Source organism: Protopterus annectens, chromosome 13.part0 (assembly GCF_019279795.1).
Source record: "Protopterus annectens isolate FY-2018-M chromosome 13.part0, PAN1.0, whole genome shotgun sequence".
Classification (NCBI taxonomy): Eukaryota; Metazoa; Chordata; order Ceratodontiformes; family Protopteridae; genus Protopterus; species Protopterus annectens.
This window is the reverse complement of record NC_056747.1, coordinates 658,467,210-658,484,335: the sequence shown is the minus strand read 5'-3', so window position 1 is coordinate 658,484,335 and position 17,126 is coordinate 658,467,210. Positions and strand designations below refer to the sequence as shown.

Sequence of the window (17,126 nt, the reverse complement as noted above, 5' to 3'; positions counted from 1 at the left end):
GTTTAGATATTTTATTTTCCATACTTTAGAGTGGTAATAAAACCAACAGGTTTGAACATAAACAAGCATCTAATTATGTAGTTCAAGGAGGCATTCAGTTTGGGTCACGTGAGAGTATCTGTACTAAGCCTAACTGGACATGTCACTATCCTAATTAAGAATCATTGCATACAGTTAAATGTAAGGATCTTAAGTTATTATTAGCATTCATTTTTTAACATGCTTTTCAGGTATTTTACAGTTAATTATCATAATGATTGTAAAGCATTTTCGCATGCCTTTATAATATATAATGTTATGCTGTCCCTCTCACCTTCTTTCTTACTGGATGGCTTTGGAGCCGATACTCAGCCAATATACTAGCTCGAACTCTCTGACTTTACTCGTGGCTCAGTACCTATCCCACAATTCATTGGAGAAACCCCCAGATCTTGTTTGCCACTTGACGAGTTTGGATGCTCTCTTCTTGGCCGTGGTTAAGTGTTTTTTGATTACATTTCTAATAGCTGGTTTTGGCAAATTTCTCCTTCTTAGAGTTATTGTAGTTCTCGGATTAGACAGTTTAACCTTTTATAAGGTTTTTGGTATAATTCTTTCCTGCCTGCTTGTGTGTTGCCTGTTCTCCGTCGTTTTCTTTCCTAGGCCTTATCCTATCACTGTCAGTCTTGTGGTATTTGTGTATTAACTTTAGCTCGTTTAAGTTAGAGTTAAAGGTAACCCATTTTTATTAGAGGGCTTGTGTTGACTGTCCCTGTCAGCTTGGCTAGGTCCATTTAAGTTAGAGGGCCTAGCACCCATTTAACTTAGAGGGGTAGAGCTTTACTTCCCTTTACTGCTTTTTGTGTGTGTGTTTAGGTTAGCCTTAAGTTTCTTGCAGTTTATTGTAGTTTATTGCAGTGTCAGCATGTCTAAAGACTCCAGATATAAAGAACCAAAAGTCTCTGGGTTCAAGAAATGCCAGCAATGTTCCCAAAAATGTCCATTAGTGTGTGTGTGTGTGTGTGTGTGTGTGTGTGTGTGTGTGTGTGTGTGTGTGTGTGTGTGTGTGTGTGTGTGTGTGTACTGCTTTGGTGCTATTCACTTGCAGGATTCCTGCAGTTCTTGTTACTCCTTCAGCTATCGAGTGTTACATGAGAGGAAAAACAAATTGATTTTATGAGGTTTAATAAAGCCTTCTTGTGATGAAGCTTTACAGTCTTCTCCAACAACTAGTGACAAGTCCAAGAGACCTTCCTCTTCATCTTCTTCCTCGGCTCATTCAGAGCCTCCGAAGAAATTGCCTAAGTTGACAGAGAAACCTATCTCCTCAGCTCCACCACCTTCGGAACCGAGAGAGACAATCGGTGCAGACAAATCTAGCTCTTCTGTTCCAAAGACGTCGGAACCGATAGAGACTACTACTTGGAGTCGGTCCATGGAATTAGAGCTGCTATCTCTGACTTTGAGGTCCCCTATTCTTCAGAGGTCTTGATCCCCCCACTCTTACATCCAGGTCCTCTAGGAGCTTATCATATGAAGACGTGGACAGGGTGGTGCGCAGGCTTTTGAAGTTACTGGCAAAATTGTTCTCTGCTCCAACCCCACCGGTCTCTGAGCCATCTAAGATGACTACAGCCATCATTCCTCCTCTGAGCCAACCTGGATCTTCAGAGCCGGAATGCCAGATACCTCCTGTGGTAGACCCTTCGGTCCCGAGACCCCTTTGGGATTCTTCTGAACTGTTGCCTACTCCAACACTTTCGGTGCTATCCATGGTGTCTAGGAGCCGTAATTCTCCGGTTGGCTCCGGGGGGGGGGGGAGGGGTGTCTCAGACCAGAGTCTCTTCAGTTCCTAATCTGCCCCTCAGCGCGTTGGCTCAGGTGAACTCGGTTTCTACATTGGCCTCGGAGCTGATCTCCTTGGTGCCGGGGATTTCCTCCATTTCCTTGGAACTGGTGGTGTCCTCGGAGCTGGGGGGATTGGCATTCGAGGTGATGAGGAGTGTGCTGTCCCCTCCTGCAGCTCTACTCAGGGATACTGGCATTCTTCCCCCTCAGGCAACGGCATTTACTTTGACACCATCCTATCCACAGGGCAGTAGAGATTCAGGGCCTCAGGAAGTCCTATTGGGCGAGCCCTACTCTTCCGAGACCTCCCCAGACTACCAGTCTGAGGAGTCACCTCAGAAGAGGACATGCAAGAGGAAGCATGTAGACTCCCCTGATGAGTCCATCACTTCTGACACTGACCTTGAGGAAGCATAAGGGTCCCCACGGTCGCCCACTGAAGATATCTCTTTCTCAGATATCCTGGAGATGCTAAAACAGAGGCGGCTGGAAGCCCATCAACCCTTCTGATGAGGAGTCAAGTGTACCTGAAGGTCTTTGGATTTCAACCTTCAGCCTCTTGGGTTTCTCTGCCTTTCGATGAGCTCATGGATTTGGTTATTCGAAAAGCATGGGAGTCACCAAACACTATGGAGCCAGTCCCTTAGAGGCCAAATAAGTTCCTGTCAGCTCCTTTGGACAAGGAATTTCTCTCAAAAGGCATACCCATAGATGCTATGGTGGTGGCAGCAGCCACCAAGAAGGAACTCTCTGAGACATCCTCATCTGTCCATCTGCCGAATAAGGAGTCTCAAATGATAGACAGATATGGGAAGCCTGTTTTGTCATCAGCGACTTTCGCCCTCAGATTGCTGAACTACCTCCCACACTTTACAAGACTTCAAAGAGATCTCCTGAAGAAGTTAAGAGATACTCTACAAGGTTCATTAGCTGTGGGGGCTCAGAAAAAGTGACCACCCAGCTATCCTCCACCTTAAATTCCATAGTCAACTCCTCCATGAGGCTGATATCCTATGCTGCAGATGGAGCGAGCAGGGCAGCAGGTACCGGTGTTTCCCTGAGGAGGCACTCCTGGATACGCTTGTGCAACTTTGTGGAGCCCTGCAGGTCTATCTTTACCAATGCCCCTTTTGATGGTTCCTCTCTTTTTGGACTAGAGATCAAGGACACACTCACCAGATGCGAGCAGGATGGGAACTCTCTCGGCCGTTGGAGTACGTTTTTGCATACCTTCAAGACCTTATCGTAAGGGCCAGAATAGTGGAAAAATATGGTTCAGAAAATCCCAGGGAGTTTTTCAAGATGCATGAGGTGAGTCCTTCCACAGGGGCAGAGTGGGAGGCACTAATGGTAGATGCTGCCCACGTGGCGGGGAGGATCTACAAAACCAGGGTGAATGCGATTCCTTTCAAGGCCGTCCCTATCAGCGCTCCTGAAAGGAGGCCCAACTGCTCTTCTCTGGAGACAGTCGGGGGAAGATTAACTTTTTACTCAGAAGCCTGGCATAATATCACAAGAGACAAGTGGGTACAAAGCATGATATCCAGAGGATATTCCATTCCCTTCTGCCATTCCATTCCACAGATCAGAAAAATCTCGGATGTTCCACCCAGTCAGATGGAACAAGCAACCACAGCAAACCAGGATTTGCAAAGCAAAAGAGTCATCCAAGAAGTCCTCACAGACTAAATAGGATCTGGAACTTACTCAAGATTCTTTTTAGTACCAAAATGAACAGGGGACTGGAGACCCATTTTGGATCTCAGCAAGTTGAAAGAATATGTAAAGACGTCCACATTCTGAATGGGGACACTGCAGTCTATTCTTCCCTTTTAAGGGAAAGATGATTGGATGTGCTCACTAGACCTCCAAGATGCATACTACCACATAAAAATGGACAGAGCATCAAGGAGACATCTACGCTTCCGGCTGGGAGCCAGTTATTATCAGTTTTGAGCTGTGCCCTTTGATTTCACTACAGCCCCCAGAGTGTTCACCAAATGCATGGCAGTAGTAACGGATCACCTGAGATGCCTAGGATTCCAAGTGTTTCCATACCTGGACGACTGGTTCCTAACTGCCACCACCAAGCATCTACTTCAACAGGCCAGGGACACTACACTGGAACTTTGTACTCAGGCATAACAGTGAGTTTTCAAAATTCTTCCTTGTTGCATTGTCAACATATTATATTTATCAGCACAGATCTAGACACCACTTCTATGATGGCTCACCTTCTACCCAACAGAGTCTCTGTCCTCAAACAGCAAATAGTCGACATTCTTCGCAAGAGCAAAGTAAAAGCAAAAGTAGTGCTAACACTTCTTGGAACCATGGTGTCAACCATAACTCGTCCCTCTAGCCAGGATGCACATGAGAATCCTTCGGTGGCTTCTGTTTGCTCAATGGTCTCTTCAAGAACTTCCTATGTCCCATCAGATAACGATAACGAATTCATGCAAGAGAGATCTACGATGGTGGCTTCAGTCCGATCATGTTACCCTCGGAAGATCCTTTGTTGCACAACAACCTGTCGCTATGGTGACCACATACGCTTCCCAGATAGGGTAGGGGGGCATTATCTGGGAAGAATAGCCCAAGGAACATGGCAAGAACATGAGGCTCAGTTGCACATCAGTGTTATAGAGATGAGAGTAGTGCTTCTGGCATTGCAAGCATTTCAGGACTCTCTCCCACTAGGAACGATTGCAATCCAGTCAGACAACATGCCCGTAGTCAGGAACATAAACAAGCAAGGAGGAACCAAATCATACCCCCTTTGTCTAGAGGTGCTAAAGGTATGGCAATGGATAGTCTCTTCCAAACATTTTCTGGTAGCAATGCACATCCCGGGGAAATCCAGTGTGATAGGCTACAAGCTCAGCAGGGCGATTTTAATGCCTCACGAGTGGTCTGTGAAACAGAGCATAGAGGACAAGATTTTCCAGACTTGGGGCCAGCCTTGCTGCAACCTATTTGCAACCCCCCTGAACACCAAATGCAGCAGCTACTTTGCCCTAATCCCCCCAGTGGGGGAGACACCGAGAGACGCACTCATCCACGATTGGCCCTTGGGACTACTGTATGCCTTCCCTCCCCTTTCCGCTAATTCCCAAAGTCATTCAGAAAGCCAAGGTCTTGGGAAGCAGTTTAATTCTCATTGCTCCAATATTGGCGTCATCAGATTTGGTTCCCTTTCCTCTGGCCTCACCTTCAGGAGAAGCCATGGACTCTGGACCTAGTCCCAGACCTTCTGACTCATATGTTGGGTGTACTTCATCCTTCTCTCCAGACCCTCAGTTTGACAGCTTGGCTGCTCCACTTCCAAACATAATTAGGCTTCAAGATTTTACTCCAGCAGTCACACACATCCTGGTCTCTTCTCATAAGGCTTCCACCAGGAAATTGTATTCCAGCAAATGGAAGAAATTTTCCTACTGGGTAAGAGCAAGAGACATCGATCCCTTCTATGCCTCTATTAATTAAATTTTAGAATTCCTAGTGGAACTTTTTCAGCGAGGCTCTGCTACAGCTACAATTAAAGTCCAATTAGCTGCAATTTCCAATTATCACATCGGCGAATACACTCCTAATCTTATGTCACACAAGCTGTGTAAAGCATTTTTAAAAGGAACTTGTTTGTTGAGGCCTCCCATTAAAGAACCTCTATCACCTTGGGATCTAAATTTCATTCTCAGTTATCAGACTTTACCCCCTTTTGAGCCTGCTTCTTCATGCGATCTAAAGTTTCTCTCCCGGAAGACCATCTTATTAGTGGCCATTACATCTGCACGCAGAATCTAGAGTTGCAAGCCCTGTCAATTAAACCACCACATCTAATCATTCCTAAGGACAGGCTATCCTTGAGGACTAATCCAGCTTTCGTGCCAAAAGTCTGCTCCCAATCCAATCTGAACCAGTCTATTGAACTTCGTTTTCTTTCCTAATCATTCCGACAAGGCAGAATACAAACTACATCAGTTGGATGTACACAGGCAACTGAGATTTTATTTACGTAGAACCAAAGATTTCAGGAAAACAGATCAACTATTTGTTTTTTTTTCTCAAGCAAAGCGAGGCAAACCAGTATCAAAAGTCACACTCTCAAATTGGTTTACCAGTTGTATTACCTATATATACAATTCAAACAATAGAGGTCTACCTTTCAAAATCAAAGGCCATTCAACTAGAGCTCTAGCAACTTCATCTGCTTACTATGCTAGACTGTCTAAGGACAGCATTTGTGCAGCAGCTACATGGGCCAGGCCCCATACTTTTATTACTCCTTACAAGGTGGATTTGGCCTCCAGGGGCAGAGCTTCTTTTGGGTCCACAGTGCTCAAAGGTGTACTCCCATGAGCCACCTGGGAAAATGATGTTAGGGACACTGTCCCATCCAATCAGAAAGAAGGCGAGAGGGACAACATAACATAAAGTAGTTATGTACTTACCATAAGATTCCATGTTTGTTGTCCTCTCTCGCCCTCCTTCCCCCAACCAAGGCTCCTAGAGGACTTAGATGAGAGTTTTTCTTTCCTTCCACTGAGAAAGTTCCTCTGAAATTGTTTTTCCTGTTTTATATATATTGTGTCTATATATATATATATATATATATATATATATGTGTGTGTATATATATATATATATATATATATATATATATATATATATATATATATATAGATATATAACATTTTTCTTTCATGTTACATGAATAGGAATATACATTTTGTTTATGGCTAGCAGCAAACAAGATCTGGGGGTTACTCCAATGCATTGTGGGATAGATATTGAGCCACGAGCCAAGTCAGAGACTTTGAGCTAGTATATTGGCCAAGTTGGAGCCAAGTATCTGCTCCGAACCCATCCAGTAAGAAAGGCAGGCGAGAGAGGACAACAAACATGGAACATTATGGTAAGTACATAACTTCTTTTTTTATGCCCATGAGTTAGTAATGATTATATTAAACAAATGAAAACTGAGAAAAGCAAAGGTTCCTGAGCAGGGGCATGGAGGAATTGGACAGAAAGGTACCAGCAAAACACAAAAAATATGTATGTCTTTGTCTTTTTTTTTCTGGACAACAAGGGACATATGTACATTACCAGTGGTCCTGTTTAATGTAGCAAAACCAAAAAGCCAACATGACTAGAAAACTGAGGCAGTTATTCTTAAGTACAATTTGTTGACTCCTGGTGGTCTAAATGATGAAGTGGATTATAGTTAGTTTGTATGATTCCATGAACTCTGTGTACTTGAGCATCCTTCCTACCAAGATATGTTTGCATTTTATGATGTGCTGCTTTATTTTGCGTTTTCCTTGATTCAAGGGCTGATTTTCCATATCCATGGTTGCGCCATTAATTAGTAAGTTGGCTTTGTTGCATTGCTAGCAGATTTGCTCCAGATAATGGTGTTTCTTTCTGAGTCTGACCATTTGCAGATGCACCGTAAGCCTAAGTTTAAGCTTTCATTGCACTTTGTGGAACTGGCTCTGTAATGCACTGAGATGTCCCTTTGTTCTTGTGGCCTTCATGCACCAACTTTGCCAGGCTTGTTTAAATGTATATGTTTTCCAGAAGCGTCTGTGCTGTGTTGACCTACATGTCTGACGCACAAAACTTCCCTGTGTATGTATGCTGTCGCTGTACTAATTCCCTGCTTCCTTTAATATGCTCTTATTATTACCATTTTCTTGCATAATAGTTCATTGGTGCATGTTGCATTTTCCATGTTTTGTATGTATTCCTGTATTTCTTATTTACTCATTAGCACTGGTGCCTTCATAAATATGCTGGTTGATATCCAGCAGAGGTATGGGATGCTTGGGAGGCGTGGTCTGTTGAGAGACAGAACACTGACACAGTCATTGCAAAGGCAGGATGATATGCCAGCAACAACAATTGTATATTCATTCCTGTAACAGCATATGTGTTTTGTTCTGCTTATCAGGGATGGGAATTTAGAATAAAAATTTTCCACTGCTGTACATATGATGCTGTCCTCATTTGCCTCACCAGCGCTGAAAATGGGTTGGAAAAAGTCCGGGGGAGTTTGTCAGGTTTAATAGAGCCAGTGAACAAGGAGGTGTAGTCAGGGTCAACCTTGAGGGTGACAAAACAGTTTTATTGCTTGATATTCTTAACTTTTGAACTGTTATTTATTTTGGATTAACTTTAACTTTGCAGCATTTTAACTCATTTTCTGGTACAGTGCTTAAATTTAAGCACTTGAGTAAAGAAGACTTTATCTGAGAAATCACTTGTACATGCTATTATTGTATGTGTATTGCACTGTAAAAGCCTGAACAGTAATCTGTAGAGAATCCAGCAAGGTTATTAAGTCATGTATGGGTGTCATTCACTCTGAATGTGAAGAACGGTTGAAAGTCTAAATTATCCTTTAGTGGTCTGCACCGAATATGATGAGTGGCCTTGTATTATTATATGGTTTTCAAATTTAGATGTTTATTTGAATGGTTGGACCTAAAAAGCACATATAAATATACCTAAGTGACTTCAAATGTAGTCTATTCAGGTTTCAGAACAGTATCCGCCCCACAGGGTTAGTGCTTTGACCCCTAATACTTTAATTCTTCATAAATCCACTGACTTCCAGCTGTCCTAGATTACAGGCTATCCTGTATGATAATAACTTTGCCCTTTTAAGTGGATTTTAATGTAGGACAATGTTTATGGATAAACCACTTTAATAATTAAGTGATTTGCTGTGGTGGTACCAGTTTGTAGTAGGGGGTGGGTTTTTGTTAAGGAGCAACTTGGCCTGCGCAAATTTAAACCAGAACAAGATAAGTGCAAGAGTTAACTGGTAGGTGTACCTCTAATATCTGGTAGGGTGCATGTCTGGTATTGTAGAACTCTGCTTTCTAGTACCTGTATATACTATTTATTTAGAATATTTGAGTGGGCTCAGCTTCAGGACCCTTTTTATACACAACCTAGTTAGAGTAGGTACAGTTATCAGAATATTTATATTAATTAACAGTTAGTTTGACTTCAGTCATTAACAGCAGTAATTTGGTACAGAATTTTAAAGATAAAGCCGCTGCCATTAAAAAAGGGTCTATATTATGTTATTTCATGCTCACAACAGCGAACGATAAATAATCAACCCCATGTAAGCAAAAGCTTATGTCGAAACCTCAGAACAGCGATTTTTTTTTTCCAATTGCTGTTCCGAAATAAAAATAAAAACTGTAAAACATTACATAATGTGGGGGGCTTCCCCTACTTAAATATACCAACTTTGAGATTGTACTACAGTGCTGAAAACGGGAAAGTAACGAAAGCGGCCAAGCAAATTCTTTCCCAGGGAAAGAATTCGTTGAAAAGCCGCTTCAGTATTTTGCCTTTTCTCTCTTTTCGGTTCGATGAAGATGCATTTGACAAACTGCGTCTGCGAAAGCGTAATAGGGAACCAAAAAAAAGAAAATGTTCATAGACGTACAGGAAAGTTCAACACATCCATCATCGTAGAATTAAAGCAATTACTAACTTGAGTGGGTAAGGTAAAATTAAGGAATTTCAGACTTTTTCTAGTTTAAAATCTTTAGAGCACAATGAAAAGATGAGAATCAAGCTATAATTGTAATAGAGGCTGGACTTGACTTCTAGAGTTTGTCTAAGGTCAGAAGAGGCTTTATTGCTATATACAGTAGAATAAAGTGGTGTGCTTACTTATTGCACAAACTAATGCTGAGGGAGATGTCATTTCATATTCTGAGTTGTCAGAGCAAGATAATGCTGTCTGTTATGGGTAACCATTTGCTTTTGCTAGGGTTTTCCAGGTAATTCAAACCTATCATATATTTTTAATAAATCTGCAGATTTTTTTCAAGTTTCCTAGATTTGAAATGAGCCCTCCAGAAGTCTGAGAGCCATCTGAAAAAGTCAGGAAGACTTCAGATCCGACTTCAGATCTGAAGATCATTGGGCCTCCCTCCAATCCACAGGCCTCATAGGATCTGACAGGCATTATTTCCATCATGAGCTCTCCCTTACCATCTACATCTTACTTAGATCCCAGACCCTCAGATCCGACAGCTAGGAGCCAGTTGCCAGAGTATGTTTTAAAGCCTGTTTTTTCTGGCTCCTCCTTCACAGTTATGTCATATCCCAAGGAAACATTCTAGGTCAGCATCCACAGCATCATCTAGATCTTCAAGGAGCTTGACAGGGGCAGATGTGGACAGGATGATGCAGAGATTTATTAGGGCTCAGCTCCAGATGGGGGGTAACTTCGTCCCCTCTCACATCCGTGAGTACACCTGCCCAGCAAATACTGTTTCCTTCTCCGATCCAGCCTGTGGCTTTGGAGTCCCAGGATCCAAGATCCCCAAGAAATTCAGTGTCAGATCTGAGGAAGCTTCCCTCCTTAACTCCAATGGCATCCGTGACCAGTCCTGCTCCAATACCATCAGATCTGAGCAGGTCTCTGATCCGAGAGATCAGTGCTGGGTCTGAGGAGTTGGGTTCAGCTCTAACTTTGTTAGATCCATTCCTTCCCCTTGGTGTCTCAGCTCTGGACAGCTCGGGTCCGATCCTTTCCAGAGGTGTCAAATCTGGGGTTGGCCCCGATCTCCCATTCTCTGCTGCTTCTGCTCCAAGGAGGAAAGGAGAGGTTTCCTCGGCTTAATCAGCCTTTCAGGTATAGAAAGGGCTTTCTCTTTGCATATAGATGTTTTCCCTAATCTTGGATCATACCCTTCTCCCCCTTATTGGGTCCGAACTCTGAGCCCATTATTTCCTCTCCTCAGTGTGTCAGCCAGCTCTGGGAAGCCTCCACACATGTTCCCCAGAGGGATTCCCCCCTTCTTCTGACACGTCTCCCCCACAGAAGAGGTATCTCAGAAAACATGTAAGAGGAGGCACATAGACTCCCTTATGGAGTCCCTCATGGAAGACACCAGTTTTGATGAGGGTAAAGGATTCCACTATCGCCTGCCACCTGATGATATCTCCTTTGGGGAAATCCTAGAAATCCTCAAACAGAAGGGTGACTGGTCTTCCCAGTCTCCTCCTCTTGAGGAATTGGTGTTCCTGGAGGCTTTCAGGGCTGGCCCATCTATGTCTTGGGTGACACCCCCTGGATGGCTGAAATTATTAACCTGGTTTCTCGCCAGGCCTAGAAGGAACCGGACACTGTCGAGCCCATCCCCACATACCCGGACAAGTTCTTAGTTCCCCCTTCAGACAGATCTTACTAGAGCAAAGGAGTACCAGTGGATGCCATAGTTGTGACAGCAGCCACTAAGAAGGAGCTAGCTGAGCAAAGCTCCTGTGTCCATCCACCAAGCATGATGTCCAGAGAGATGTACAGATTTGGAAAGCATGTGTACACCTCAGCTACGTTTGCACTGAGGTCATTAAACTACCTGGCACAGTTCACTCGTTTGCAGAGAAGTTTGACCAAGAAGCTTTCAAACTCTGTCTGAGTCTGTGTCTGCAGAGGACCTCATAAAGTTCTCTTCTTCTGGCCACTCTGTTGTCCATTTCCAATGCATCAATGAGGCTGATCTCCCATGCAATGGAGGGTGCCTCATTAGCAGCCGGTTCAGGCATAGCCATTAGGAGACATGCCTGGATGTGGCTATGTGACTTCGCGGAAGCCTTTAAGGTGTTGTTTGTTAAAGCCGCCTTTGATGGCTCTTCTTTTTTCGGGCCATCTGTGAAAGATCACTCACCAACAGCGAACTGTCTGCCATTGGAATCAAATTTTCTACCCTTCAACATACATTCTCTAGAAACCAGTGGGGTAGTAAGAAGTTGTGGTTCTGGAAATCTCAAGGACCTTTTCAGGACTTGCGCGGGGACACTTCCTCCAGAGGCAGAGGAGGAGTTTTCAATGGAAGTCGTTACCCTAGAGGCAGTGGGGATGTTCATCGTGCATACAGCTGCAGTCATAACAGATGGGTTCTCCTGCCGTCAGGCGGGTCCTCGGTCGGCCGAATTCCAAAGTCTAGGTCCGGCGTCGGTTGTCGTCGCTTCTTCCCTGACGTCAGTGCGACAGGGGTATAAAAGAACCAGCCGACGCCATTTTCTTCAGTCTTTCTTGCCGCGCGGTGCCCGAAGCAGAAGCAGTTCGCAAGTGCCGGTTGACCAGCTCCTGAGATTACGAAAAATTTGGAAACCGAAGTCTTCTTAAAAGCTAAGTACCCCGTTGGGGAATCTTTTCTTGCCTCAGACCGATGTCAGACAAAGTTAATAATTGTATTTCTTGTGGGAAGCAAATACCGCATAAGGATTTCCATTCCCTCTGTATACCTTGTTTAGGCCCAGACCACGACGTCTCGGTCTGTCGCTTTTGTGCTACATTCAACAAATGCACTATTAAGCGTCGGGCGGAGTTCGCCCAGCATTTTTTTGGAAAAGCATTTAACTATACCATGTCGTCGGATACTCCGACTCCGGTTTTGTCTAAAAAACGCAAAGATAAGGACCGACACTCGAGGTCCGCGGCCTCTACCGACACCATGCCAAAGCCGACTACACGTGGTCCGGTTCTCAGCGAGGAGCCTACGCAGCCCCTGATTACCGACGACACATCTTTGGCGGTGTGTCCTGTACCCGAGGTCGCAGGCCCCTCGGCCCACACCCCGACTACAGATACCGAAGCCACTCTTGGCGTTGAAACATAGAATGTGGACAGGTCCACCTCGACTCAAGGTGTCTTCAGACCTTCCTCTTATTTCTCCATCAAGGCTTTCACCAAGTCTAAAGCAACCATGCAACCTAAGAGACCAGCTACACAGGGCCTATCTCCAGGCCCCATGCCTAAGAAACAGATGCTTAAAATGTCTGAGGATTTAATTACTCTAATTAGAGGTTCTCAGCCACCTCCGGACAAAAGGCCCAGAGTGGAGGAAGATTCCCCCTCCTCTGATCAGGGCTCCATTATTTCAGAACACTCTGATGATCAGGAACAGTTTTACTCCCCTTTTGAAGACTCTGATGCAGAGGAGTCCATTCCTTCTGTATCCCCCCCTGAGGATTACTCATTTGGGAAAACTTTGCATACCTTAAGGGAACACTTCCACTGGGAAGGCCAGGATTATTCAGATTCCAAGAAAAGGCTCAGGGAATTTCTTTTGTTACCCCAGCACAGGCCTCTGGCTATACCTCCTGTCTTGGACATCCTAGATGATGTTTACTCGGAGGCCTGCCTTAACCCAGACTCTCTACCTCCAGCTCCAGTTAAGCCTGACAGGTACTACAGGGTTCCTGACTCTCACCAATTTCTATACAAAAGCCATGCTGCTGACCTAGAAACCATCTCACAGGGGCCCAAGGGAGTTAAGGCCTCCATTGCCAAAAATCCATTGCCTTCCGAGAGAGATTCCAGATCCTTAGAAAGGTGGGGAAAAAAGGTATATACCTCGGCTACCTTAACCATGAGGGCCTTAAACTCTCAGTTTCATATGCTAAAATACCAACAGTTTCTGTTATCTCAATTGAAAAGTAAAATGTCACAACCTGAACAACCAGACTTGAAGGAGTTGCAGGATTTGATGCATAGCGCAGAACAAGTGGGTAAACATACCTTACAATGTGGTTTTGATGCTCTAGAGGCCTCATGTAGAGCTGCTGTTACAGGCTCAGTCATACGTAGGCATGCCTGGCTCAAGGAACAAGCCTTGCCTGATCATGTCAAAGCTAAATTACTAGACGCCCCTCTTCAAAAGGATGTACTATTTGGGGCAAATGCTGAGGAAGTATTACGGAAAATGGAGGAAAAGGCTAAATCAATGCAAACTGTGAAAGAATTTCTGCAGGTTCAACCCCCACGTTTTAGTAGAAATTGGCCTTCCAAAAACTGGTCCTTTCCTGCCACAGACAGACCCCAAAGAGGCAGATACAGGTGCCTGAGGGGCAGAGGACAATCACAAGGATCGTACAGAGGCAGACAATGGCAAGCTCCTACACAAAGAGGTGGTGAGGACAACTCGCAATCTTTCAGAAAGCAAACCCAATGACTTTCCCTTTGCATGCCAACCAGGTCTCAAATGGCAGCCCCCTTAGGAGGAAAGCTGGCACTATTCTCAAAAAATTGGCATGTTGTCACAAAGGACAAATGGATCCTGGACATTATAAACAGAGGCTACAAATTCCATTTTCATACCCTTCCAAAAATGAGAGGCATGCCAAACCTGCCACACAATCAAAGGGCAGAGGCACAAAAGCAAATTTCAGATCTTATAAACATGAAAGCTATTCAAGAGGTACCTACACACGAACAAGGTCAAGGTTTTTATTCCAGGCTATTTCTGGTGCCAAGGAAGGGAAAAGATTGGAGACCTATTTTGGATCTTTCCATCCTAAACACATTCCTACTCGTACCAAAATTCAAGATGCTCACTCTACAGCAACTTCTTCCCATGCTGGGCAAGGAGTCTTGGCTGGTAACACTGGACCTCAAGGAGGCATACCTGCATGTCCCAATCAGACAAAATTGCAGAAGATACCTCAGATTTCTTGCAGGTTCAACCCATTATCAATTCTCTGCATTGCCCTTTGGCTTATCTACTGCACCCAGAGTATTCACGAAATGCCTGGCATCAGTAATTGCCTACTGCAGACTTCAAGGGATACAAATATACCCTTATTTGGACGACTTCCTGATCCAAGCAGACAGCAAGCACATTCTTCTGAAACATCTGGCTTATGTAATAATGTTATTAAACTCTCTGGGATACACAGTCAACAAAGAGAAATCAAGGCTAATACCCTCTCGGAAGATAATTTTCCTGGGTGCCAATTTGGACACAAACACCCAGATGGCCTACCTCACGCCAGAGAAGCAGGGGCAACTAATTCAATATTTCAGAACACTGGCAAATTGCACCAGGCTGACTGCAAGGAAAATCCTGCAGGCTCTGGGATTCATGGCATCTTGCATCTTACTAATCCCATGTGCAAAGCTGCATATGAGGAAACTACAATGGTACCTGAAAAACATATGGTCTCAACACAGCCACAGTTTGGAAACAATAATACCACTAATTCCATGTCTGCAAAAGGAATTTCTGTGGTGGGCTCAAGCATGTCAAACAAACACAGGTCTTCCATTCAGCAAGCCTCAAGCAAATCAAGTCATCACAACAGACGCCTCGGACTACGCCTGGGGGGCGCACATGACAGACCGGTGCATTCAGGGCAAATGGTCCCAAAAAGAAAAGCACCTTCACGTCAATCAAAAAGAAATGCTAGCAGTAATAAATGCTATTATAGCTTTCAAGGACCTTCTACAACCAGGTCAACTATTGATAAGAACGGACAACACCACAGTTATGTGGTACATAAACAAGCAGGGAGGAACACATTCTTACCCCTATGCAGACTGGCCATGTCACTTTGGAACATGGCCATGGACTTACAAATGGAACTACAAGCACAGTACTTGCCAGGCAAGGAAAACACGCTGGCAGACAACCTAAGCAGGAATATGACAGATCCACACGAATGGAAGTTGCATCCAAAAGTTTTACAGAAATAATCCAAGAATGGGGAAGGCCAGACATAGATCTCTTTGCCTCCCACAAAAATCATCAATTGACAAAATTCTGCTCAAGGATCTTCCATCCAAAGGCCTGGAGAGTGGACGCTCTCTCTTTCAGTTGGACATCAATGACAGTTTATGCCTTCCTGCCTCTTCCTCTGCTGCCCAAAGTCCTATTGAAGACCAGAGCAGACAGACCAAAGATGATCCTCATTGCTCCGGACTGGCCAAGGCAACACTGGTACCCACTCCTGAGGAGCCTGACGCATTCCTCACCATGGACCCTGCCTCTAATGCCTCTTCTTCTGACTCAGCACAGCTTCAAAACTCTTCACAGTCAGCTAAAAACACTCAATCTAGCCGCATGGAAGATTCCTTAGCATCACAGCAGGCCCTACTCTCCAAGGAGGTGCAGGATGTCATTTTGGAGGCCAGAAGGCCATCAACTAGAAAAGCTTACTCCATAAAATGGAAAGCGTTTTGTGTCTGGAATGAGAAAAAGGGCCAGAACCCTGGAAAACTGAATTTACCTCAAATACTACAATATTTGGCTGAACTGCTAACCAGTGGACTTTCGTTCTCCTCCATCAAAATCCATGCCTCGGCCATTTCTGCAGAATACAACACTGATCCACCTTTATTCTCTCACCCTCTATTAAGACAGTTCCTCAGAGGGGCTAAGAATTTAAGACCTCCAAGGAAACAACCAATACCTGCTTGGGATCTTAATTTCATTCTGGAAAAACTGACTTTACCTCCTTTTGAGCCAGCTGCCTCATCAGATTTGCAATATTTGTCCTGGAAAACAGCTTTCCTTCTGGCTATCACTTCAGCTCATAGAGTTTCAGAACTACAGGCTCTCATGGCTGTCCAGCCTTTTATCATCTTCCATCAGGACAGAGTTTCCTTACGAACCAACCCGTCCTTTATGCCTAAAGTGGTATCCAGGGTAGCATTAAATCAGGCCATACATTTACCTACTTTTTATCCTAATCCTCAAAACAAAGGGGAGAGATTACTACATTCCTTGGACATCCACAGACAACTGCATTATTATTTGGACAGAACAAAACCTTTCAGAAAATCAGAACAGCTCTTTGTGGCCTATGAGGTAGGAGCTCAAGGAAAACCAATTTCCAAACAGACAATCTCAAAATGGATAGCCCACTGCATACGCTTTTGCTATTCCTTTCATGGCAAAACTGTACCTACAGGCATTAGAACTCATTCCACCAGGACCACAGCCACCTCTGCAGCCTTCCTCAGAGGAGTTCCTACTAAGGATATTTTGGAAGCAGCCACTTGGAGTTCTGTGCATACCTTCTCCAAACACTACAACCTACCATTATACTCCAAATCTAGAGCAGGCTTTGCCACTGCAGTCTTGCAGGGCATTTTGGCTCCTCCTAGTTCCACCTAGTGCCTACCACCCCTTACTTAGCTTTGGGATTCTACCCATCTGTTATGATTGCAGCTGTATGCACGATGAACATAGTACAGTTTTGTACCTACCATAAATGTAGATGTTCGAGTGCTAATACAGCTGCAGTCCAGGTTTCCCTCCCTCCTTCCCCTCTAGGGGTATTCTTTTATGGTGTATTTGCTTGCAACTACTGTTTTTTGATTATATTGCATTGCATTACTACATAATTTTATGTATTGCCTTCCTTCTGGGGGCACCTGACATCTGGGGCAAGAAAAACTGAAGAAAATGGCGTCGGCTGGTTCTTTTATACCCCTGTCGCACTGACGTCAGGGAAGAAGCGACGACAACCGACGCCGG

The 17,126-nt window shown here is 44.3% G+C and overlaps 1 protein-coding gene across 3 annotated transcripts in view; it reads left to right on the top strand.

Annotated features, from left to right (window-relative positions):
- The window catches only part of MYO1C (myosin IC), a 1,794,562-nt gene that overhangs the window by 1,655,669 nt on the left and 121,767 nt on the right, over positions 1–17,126 (top strand). The gene's annotated exons all lie outside the window — the stretch shown is intronic.